Source organism: Macaca nemestrina, chromosome 12 (assembly GCF_043159975.1).
Source record: "Macaca nemestrina isolate mMacNem1 chromosome 12, mMacNem.hap1, whole genome shotgun sequence".
Lineage (NCBI taxonomy): Eukaryota > Metazoa > Chordata > Mammalia > Primates > Cercopithecidae > Macaca > Macaca nemestrina.
The window spans coordinates 30367173-30377375 of record NC_092136.1 but is presented as its reverse complement, the minus strand read 5'-3'; the positions used below and the strand labels follow the sequence as shown (position 1 = coordinate 30377375).

Genomic DNA, 10203 nt, shown 5'->3' with positions numbered 1-10203 from the left:
AAACCAGCAGATGCTGACAGCTGCTGTGGAAATCTAAGCAAGTGGAGGGATGTCCAGATTGAGCTGGCCAAGTTTGGTACAAGAGCTAAGAGTTTGGGAACAATGGGAGATCAGCTTTCTGTGTCACTGTGGATACAAAGGAAGTACTTTTAAAACACAGACAGGAAGTGACTGAGGACTTTAAAGGCAGCTTGGGCTATCCAGGAAAGTTCTTCATTCTTGTTTTTTCTGCTGAGGCTCTAGAAGGACACCTGTCAGACTGACCAAGGCCAAAGCTGCTCACTACCGAGAGATACAACTGAGGGCTTGCTATAGGTCTTGAGACATTGCTATTGATCTTGAGACATTCATCTGAAGCATGATTGTCACTGGCTTGAAACTTTCCCCATCATAAGAGAGGGACTGAGTCTACTTCAAATGTTTCGCACTGATGAAGTTACATTCCCTTTCATGGTGTGGTAAGTCGATTGCATTAACAGCCCCAGTTTTTCATTCTCCCCTGAGGCCATCCATTTGATAGTACCCTCCCACACTGATTCTTGGTTTAGTCATATAACTTGCTTTAACCCCCAACAGAAGCTTGAAAAACACTTGTTCATTTCTGCTTGCCCTCCTTAAGCCCTGCCCTCATCATGAGACCATGCCCAGGCTAGTCTGCTGGAAGGAAGTCAGAGGCACAGGGAAGAGAGCCACATTCAGCCAAGGCCATTCTAGACCAGTTGTTCCCTGTCACTTCACCAACTGGCCACAGCACAAGGTGAGTACAGCCAAGATCAGCAGAATCACCCAGCTGACCTGTTGAATTATGAGAAATAAGGAATGGTTGTTGTTTTAAGTCACTAAATTTTGCAGTGGTTTGTTATTTAGCAATAACTAGTAAAAATGGTCTTCTTCATGTAAGGGTAAAGAGGGAGGGATCATAGACTGGGCTTAAACTATGTTCACTGTTGCCATTCAATCTGACTAGGAAGCTCTGAGAAACTGATGGGGCAGGTCTGTTAGAAGGTTATTTGCATGTGGTGCCTCCAGGAAGAGAACATCCCAAGGCAAGAACAAGTCAAGGAGAGAAGGTTGGCCAGGGAACAAAGACTTAGTCATAGAGAGGCTGAGAAAATCCACCCTGGTGTCTGTCATTCTAATGGGTCCTCTGGCTTAGGCTCAATAGATTCTTGTCTGACTCTTACAGTTGAAGGTACAGGGAAGGTATAGATAGAAAGGATTATTTCACTAACAGCTCCACAGGACTCTGAGACAAGCTCCACAGCATTAAGATTAGTGTTAAAAAAAAAAAAAAAAAAGTAACACAATTGCAGCAGGCTGGGTGTGGTGACTCACACCTATAGTCCCAGCACTTTTGAAGGCTGAGGTGGCAGGATTGCTTGAGGCCAGGAGCTTGAGACCAGTCTGGGCAACATAGTGAGATCCCATCTCTACAAAAAACAAAAAAAAGTAATAGCCAGGCGTGGTGGCACTCACCTGTAGACCCAGCAACTTGGGAGGTTGAGGTGGGAGGATTGCTTGAGCCCAGAAGTTGGCAGCTGCAGTGAGCTATGATCATGCCACTGAACTCTGGGCAACAGAGCAAGATCCCATCTCAAAAAAATAAAAATAAAAGCTGTTGCAGCAAGAGAGGATCTCTGTGAACAAACTACAAGTTCAGCACCCAGATGATTTCAGCATCTTAGTCAAAGGCCAATGCCCCGGAAGAGAAGGTGGTGCCCAGCAGAAAGAGACTTAGTAACATTTGTTTAAATAGCTACATTAATTTATTATTTCATTTATTTATGCATTCAACAAACATTGAGGGCTATCCTAATTACTTTATGTAAGGTTATGATGAGCAGGGAGCAAATGTATTCATAAGGTAGGATTCCTATCCATAAGAAGCCCAAAGACGGGTTCATATTAAAATATACTTTTTCTCTTGCATTCTCTTATTGATTGGTAATGACTGCTTACAGCACTCCAGGAACATTTGAGAGCCACATCCTGGTGCAGAGGAGTGCTGTGATTGATTAGCAATGTCTGCTTTGGCCACATATTTGTAACCCTGATGGTCTGGGTTTCCGTCTGGCTCCATAAATAGCATGTAGTTTGAGACCTATGAACTAGGCCATTTGCATGTCTTATATGAAAAATCCCTCTCCCATTTCCTCTTCTGAGCCTAAGGGCCAAAGAGATGAACTGATCTCAAGAGAGGAAGTTCCAAGTTGGCACTCTTCTTTTTTTGACAAACAAAAGAGCATGATATTTTCTCTGTCTCTACTTCCACTCCTCCCGTGTAAGTCAGAAGGATAATCCTTAGGATGGGGTGGGTAGGGTGGGGTGTGGAGAAAAAAAATCCATGTACAATGACAAAAAGTACTCCCCCTTCCACCTACAGAGTGATAAAGGATTTGAGGATGTGAGAGACCATAACCTAGCCTTGAAAATAAGCATGAAATAGTACCAGCCCATGTTGACTTGGTGGTGTATGGACAATGAAATAAAATCCAATCAGCCAGGTTTGTCTGGTATGAATGTGGTTAATCTGTTGACAGCTTGGGAGCCTACAGGAACTATAGAGTGATGGGCAGAGCTCTCAAAGCACATTTAATAGTATTGTAGCTGACTCTTCAGTAGTCTCACTGATAAGTTCCACCTGGATTTAGATGCTTAATACTCAGACAATTGTGGGGAGACAAAAGATTTTCAATTCACTCTACTACTCTGTTCTAGAAGATCTGTTTTGTGAGCCAGTAAGAACTCAAAAGGCTGAGAACTTAATCTAATATGGCTTTTGCCATCTGCAAGACCCGTTCTCAAATTTCTGCTCTGTCATTCTTTACTCGTGTGACTTTGGGCAAATGCCATAAGCCTCAGAATCTTTATCTAAAACCCTCAGGGATAATAATCCTTGTCTCCAGGTTTTGTTGAAGACTGAATGAGTGTGTAAAGTGTCCAACAGAAAGTCTGGCACATGGTAAGTACTCAATGAATGGTAGATGTAATGATTAACAGTAGAGTTTTGGACACACAAATCATCACTCACCTCATCTCCTTTCCACCTTCTCTTTTCTACTCACAAAAAGGCTTTGTGCTGTAGTCTGAATGTTTATGTCCCCCCAAAATTCATAAGTCAAAATGCTAACCCCCTAGGTGATGGTAATAGGAAGTGGGGCCTTTTGGAACAGTTTATTAGGCCATGCAAGTAGAGCCCTCATCAATAGGATTAGGGCACTTATAAAAGAGGCCCCAGAGGCACCCACCTCTGCTGAGGCTTGAGTAGGTAAACAAAGCAGCCAGGGAAGCTCAAACTGGGCAGAGCCCACAGCAGCTCAGCAAGGCTAGCTGCCTCTGTAGTCTCCACCTCTGGGGGCAGGGCATAGCTGAACAAAAGGCAGCAGAAACTTCTGCAGACTTCAGTGTCCCTGTCTGACAGCTCTGAAGAGAGCAGTGGTTCTCCCAGCGTGGTGTTTGAGCTTGGAGAACGGACAGACTGCTTCCTCAAGTGGGTCCCTGACCCCCATGTAGGGATTCACTTGAGGAGTGGGAGACACCTCCCAGTAGGGGCCAACTGACACCTCATACAGACGGGTGCCCCTCTGGTACAAAGCTTCCAGAGGAAGGATGAGGGAGCAATATTTGCTGTTCTGCAATATTTGCTGTTCTGCAGCCTCCACTGGTGGTACCCAGGCAAACAGGATCTGGAGTGGACTTCCAGCAAACACCAACAGACCTGCAGCTGAGGGACCTGACTGTTAGAAGGAAAACTAACAAACAGAAAGAAATAATGTCAACATCAACAAAAAGGACATCCACACCAAAGCCCCATCTGTATGTCACCAACATCAAAAACAAAGGTAGATAAAACCACAAAGGTGGGGAGGAATCCAGAGCAGAAAAACTGAAAATTCTAAAAACTAGAGCACCTCTTCTCCTCCAGAGGATCACAGTTCCTCCCCAGCAAGGGAACAAAGCTGGACATAGAATGACTCTGACAAGTTAACAGAAGTAGGCTTCAGAAGGTCGGTAATAACAAACTTCTCCGAGCTAAAGGAGGATGTTCAAACCCATCGCAAGGAAGCTAAAAACCTTGAAAAAAGTTTAGACGAATGGCTAACTAGAATAAACAGTGTAGAGAAGACCTTAAATGACCTGATGGAGCTGAAAACCATGGCATGAGAACTACATGACACATGCATAAGCTTCAATAGCCAATTCAATCAAGTGGAAGAAAGGGTATCAGTGATTGAAGATCAAATTAATGAAATAAAGCGAGAAGACAAGGTTAGAGAAAAAAGAGTAAAAAGAAATGAACAAAGCCTCCAAGAAACATGGGACTGTGTGAAAAGACCAAATCTACGCTTGATTGGTGTACCTGAAAGTGATGGGGAGAATGGAACCAAGTTGGAAAACACTCTTCAGGATATTATCCAGGAGAACTTCCCCAACCTAGCAAGGCAGGTCAACATTCAAATTCAGGAAATACTGAGAACACCACAAAGATACTCCTTGATAAGAGGAACCCCAAGACACGTAATTCTCAGATTTGCCAAGGTTGAAATGAAGGAAAAAATGTTAAGGGCAGCCAGAGAGAAAGGTCAGGTTACCCACAAAGGGAAGCCCATCAGACTAACAGCAGATCTCTCGGCAGAAACTCTATAAGCCAGAAGAGAGTGGGGGGCCAATATTTAACATTCTTAAAGAAAAAAAATTTCAACCCAGAATTTCATATCCAGCCAAACTAAGCTTCATAAGTGAAGGAGAAACAAAATCCTTTACAGACAAGCAAATGCTGAGAGATTTTGTCACCACCAGGCCTGCCTTACAAGAGCTCCTGAAGGAAGCACTAAACATGGAAAGGAACAACTGGTACCAGCCACTGCAAAAACATGCCAAATTGTAAAGACCATTGATGCTAGGAAGAAACTGCATCAACTAATGGGCAAAATAACCAGCTAACATAATGACAGGATCAAATTCACACATAACAATATTAACCTTCAATGTAAATGAGCTAAATGCCCCAATTAAAAGACACAGACTGGCAAATTGGATAAAGAGTCAAGACCCATCAGTGTGCTGTATTTGGGAGACCCATCTCACATGCAGAGACACATATAGGTTCAAAATAAAGGGATGGAGGAACATCTACCAAGCAAATGGAAAGCAAAAAAAGCAGGGGTTGCAATCCTAGTCTCTGATAAAACAGACTTTAAAGCAACAAAGATTAAAAGAGACAAAGAAGGTGATTAAATAATGGTAAAGGGATCAATTCAACAAGAAGAGCTAACTATCCGAAATACATATGCACCCAATACAGGAGCACCCAGATTGATAAAGCCAGTTCTTAGAGACCTACAAAGAGACTTAGACTCCCACACAATAAAAATGGGAGACTTTAACACCCCACTGTCAATATTGGACAGATCAATGAGACAGAAGGTTAAGAGGAATATCCAGGACTTGAACTCAGCTCTGCACCAAGCAGACCTAATAGACATCTACAGAACTCTTCACCCCAAATCAACAGAATATACATTCTTCTCAGCACCACGTTGCACTTATTCCAAAATTGACCACATAGTTGGAAGTGAAGGACGCCTCAGCAAATGTAAAAGAACAGAAATCACAACACACAGTCTCTCAGAGCACAGTGCAATCAAATTAGAACTCAGGATTAAGAAACTCACTCAAATCCGCACAACTACATGGAAACTGCTCCTGAATGACTACTGGGTAGACAACGAAATGAAAGCAGAAATAAAGATGTTCTTTGAAACCAATAAGAACAAAGACACAATGTACCAGAATCTCTGGGACACATTTAAAGCAGTGTGTAGAGGGAAATTTATACCAAATGTCCACAAGAGAAAGCAGGAAAGATCTGAAATCGACCCCCTAACATCACAATTAAAAAAACTAGAGAATCAAGAGCAAACAAATTCAAAAGCTAGCAGAAGGCAAGAAATAACTAAGATCAGAGCAGAACTCAAGGAGATAGAGACACAAAAATCCCTTCAAAAATCAATGAATCCAGGAGCTGGTTTTTGAAAAGAACAACAAAATTGATAGACCACTAGCAAGACTAAGAAAGAAGAAAAGAGAGAAGAATTAAATAGACACAATTAAAAATTATAAAGGGGATATCACCACCAATCCCACAGAAATACAAACTACCATCAGAGAATGCTATAACCACCTCTATGCAAATAAACTAGAAAATCTAGAAGAAATGGATAAATTCTTGGACACATACACCCTCCCAAGACTAAACCAGGAAGAAGTTGAATCTATGAATAGACCAATAACAGGCTCTGAAATTGAGGCAATAATTAATAGCCTACCAACCAAAAAAAGTCCAGGACCAGATGGATTCATGGCCGAATTCTACTAGAGGTACAAAGAGGAACTGGTACCATTCCTTCTTAAACTATTCCAACCAATAGAAAAACAGGGAATACTCCCTAATTCATTTTATGAGGCCAGCATCATCCTGACACCAAAGCCTGGCGGAGACACAACAAAAAAAAGAGAATTTTAGACCAATATTCCTGATGAATATTGATGCAAAATTCTCAATAAAATACTGGTCAACCAAATCCAGCAGCACATCAAAAAGCTTATCCACCATGATGAAGTTGGCTTCATCCCTGGGACACAAGGCTGGTTCAGCATACCCAAGTCAATAACCGTAATCCATCACATAAACAGAACCAATAACAAAAACCACATGATTATCTCAATAGATGTAGAAAAGGCCTTAAACAAAATTCAATAGCCCTTCATGCTAAAAACTCTCAATAAACTAGGTATTGATGGAATGCATTTCAAAATAATAAGAGCTATTTATGACAAACCCACAGCCAATATCATATTGAATGGGCAAAAACTGAAAGCATTCCCTTTGAAAACTAGCACAAGGCAGAGATGCCCTCTCTCACCACTCCTATTCAACATAGTGTTGGAAGTTCTGGCCAGGGCAATCAGGCAAGAGAAAGAAATAAAGGATATTCAATTAGGAAAAGAGGAAGTCAAATTGTCCCTGTTTACAGATGACATGATTGTATATTTAGAAAACCCCATTGTCTCAGCCCAAAATCTCCTTAAGCTGATAAGCAACTTCAGCAAAGTCTCAGGATACAAACTCAATGTGCAAAAATCACAAGCATTTCTATACACCAATAGCAGACGAACAGAGCGCCAAATCATGGGTGAACTCCTATTCACAATTGCTACAAAGAGAATAAAATATCTGGGGGTCCAACTTACAAGGGATGTGAAGGACCTCTTCAAGGAGAACTACAAACCACTGCTCAATGAAATAAAAGAGGACACAAACAAATGGAAGAACATTCCATGCTCATGGATAGGAAGAATCAATATCATGAAAATGGCCATACTGCCCAAGGTAATTTATAAGTCAATGCCATCCCCATCAAACTACCAATGACTTTCTTCACATAATTGGAAAAAACGACTTTAAAGTTCCTATGGAACCAAAAAAGAGCCTGTATTGCTAAGAAAATCCTAAGCAAAAAGAACAAAGCTGGAGGCATCATGCTACCTGACTTCAAACTATACTACAAGACTACAGTAACCAAACAGCCTGGTACTGGACCAAAACAGATATATAGACCAATGAAACAGAACAGAGGCTTCAGAAATAACACCACACATCTACAATCATCTGATCTTTGACAAACCTGACAAAAACAAGACATGAGGAAAGGATTCCCTATTTAATAAATGGTGCTGGGAAAACTGGCTAGCCATATGTAGAATGCTGAAACTGGATCCCTTCCTTGAACCTTATACAAAAATTAATTCAAGATGGATTAAAGACTTAAATGTTAGATCCCAAATTATAAAAACCCTAGAAGAAAACCTAGGCAATACCATTCAGGACACAGCCATGGGCAAGGACTTCATGACTAAAACACCAAAAGCAATGGCAACAAAAGGCAAAATAGACACATGGGATCTAATTAAAATAAAGAGCTTCTGCACAGCAAAGGAAACTACCATCAGAGTGAACAGGCAACCTATAGAATGAGAGAAAATTTTTGCAATCTTCCCATCTAACAAAGGGCTAATATCCAGAATCTACAAAGAACTTAAACCAATTTACAAGAAAAGAACAAACAACCCCATCAAAAAGTGGGCAAAGGATATAAACAGACACTTCTCAAAAGAAGACATTTATGCAGCCAACCGACAAATGAAAAAATGCTCATCATCACTGGTCGTTAGATAAATGCAAATCGAAACCACAATGAGATACCATCTCACACGAGTTAGAATGGCGATCATTAAAAAGTCAGGAAACGACAGATGCTAGAGAGAATGTGGAGAAACAGGAATGCTTTTCCACTGTTGGTGGGAGTGTAAACTGGTTCAACCATTGTGGAAGACAGTTTGGCGATTCCTCAAGGATCGAGAACTAGAAGTACCATTTGACCCAGTGATCCCATTACTGGGTATATACCCAAAGGACTATAAGTCATGCTACTATAAAGACACATGCACACGTATGTTTATTGCTGCACTATTCACAATAGACTTGGAACCAACCCAAATGTCCATTAATGATAGACTGGATTAAGAAAATGTGGCACATATACACCATGGAATACTATGCAGCCATAAAAAGGATGAGTTCATGTCTTTGTAGGGACATGAATGCAGCTGGAAACCATCATTCCGAACAAACTATCACAAGGACAGAAAACCAAACACTGTATGTTCTCACTCATAGGTGGGGATTGAACAATGAGAACACTTGGACACAGCGGGGGAACATCACACCCCAGAGCCTGTCATAGGGCGGGGGTCAGGGGGAGGGATAGCATTAGGAGAAATACCTAATGTAAATGATGAGTTAATGGGTGCAGCAAACCAACATGGCATATGTATACCTATGTAACATACCTGCACGTTGTGCACATGTACCCTAGAACTTAAAGTATAACAAAAATAAATAAATAAATAAATAAATAAATAAATAAATAAATAAGGCTCCAGAGAGACTCCTTACCCTTTCAGCCATGTGAGGACACAGCAAAAATTGGCTGTCCATCAACCAGGAAGTGGGCTCTCACTAGACACCAAATCTGCTGGTGCGGTGATCTTGGACTTCCTAACCTCCAGAACTGTGAGAAATAAATTTCTGTTGTTTATAAGCCACCCAGTTTATGATGTTTTGTTATAGTGGTCCATATATACTGTGTTAATTCGGCTTTAATGCCCCTTTGCCAGAAGCTCTGGGTACAGGCCCTGAGGGGGACTGAGTCTCTCCTCTTCTCTTTCCTCCAGCCTGGCCTCAAGCTGCCCCAGTGAGCACTGGCCATGTGGTGGTACACTGGCTTCCAAAAGGTCATGCAGCGTCAAATGGTATTTCTGGTTCCAGATCTTTGAGGAATTGCCACACCATCTTCCACAGTGGCTGAACTAATTTACATTCCCTCCAACAGTGTAAAAGCATTCCTGTTTCTCCACAACCTTGTTACTGGGTATATACCCAAAGGGATATAAATCATTCTGTTACAAAGATATATGTATGCACATGTTTATTGCAGCACTATTCACAATTGCGAAGACATGGAATCAACCCAAATGCTCATCAATGATAGATTGCCTAAAGAAATTGTGGTGCATATACACTATGGAATACTATGCAGCCATAAAAAGTAATGTAATCTTGTCTTTTGCAGGTACATGGATGGAACTGGAAGCCATTATCCTCAGCAAATTAATGCAGGAACAGAAAACCAAATACTGCATGTTCTTACTTATAAGTGGGAGTTGAACAATGAGAACACATGGGCATAGGGAGGGAAACAACACACACTGGGGCCTGTCTGGCAGTGGGGTTGAGGGAGGGAGAGCATTAGGAAAAACAGCTAATGCATGCTGGCTTAATACAGGGTGATGGGTTGATAGGTGCAGCAAACAACCATGGCATATGTTTACCTTTGTAACAAACCAGCACATCCTGCACATGTACCTTGGAACTTAAAATAAAAATTAAAATGTTTTTTAAAAAAGGTCATGCTGTTTTCTCAGCAGCCCAGCTCACATTTCTAGACCCCTCTGGCTTGTGTTACTCCAGAAAAAGCCCAGTGTGTGCGAGACCCAGGCCACTGTGATACTATATAATGAGAGGAGGGAGTAGGCTGCTCCAGCCAAAGCCAACAGCATCCTGGGAGCTGCTGCATCTGG

At 41.5% G+C, this 10203-nt stretch overlaps 1 long non-coding RNA gene across 1 annotated transcript; it reads left to right on the top strand.

Annotated features, from left to right (window-relative positions):
• The first annotated feature begins 380 nt into the window (after positions 1-380).
• LOC105471555 (uncharacterized) lies at positions 381-9929 on the top strand. The gene is made up of 3 exons (XR_981210.2): positions 381-458; positions 620-757; positions 9696-9929. It is a non-coding gene; the product is annotated as an uncharacterized lncRNA (long non-coding RNA).
• The last annotated feature ends 274 nt before the right edge of the window (positions 9930-10203 follow it).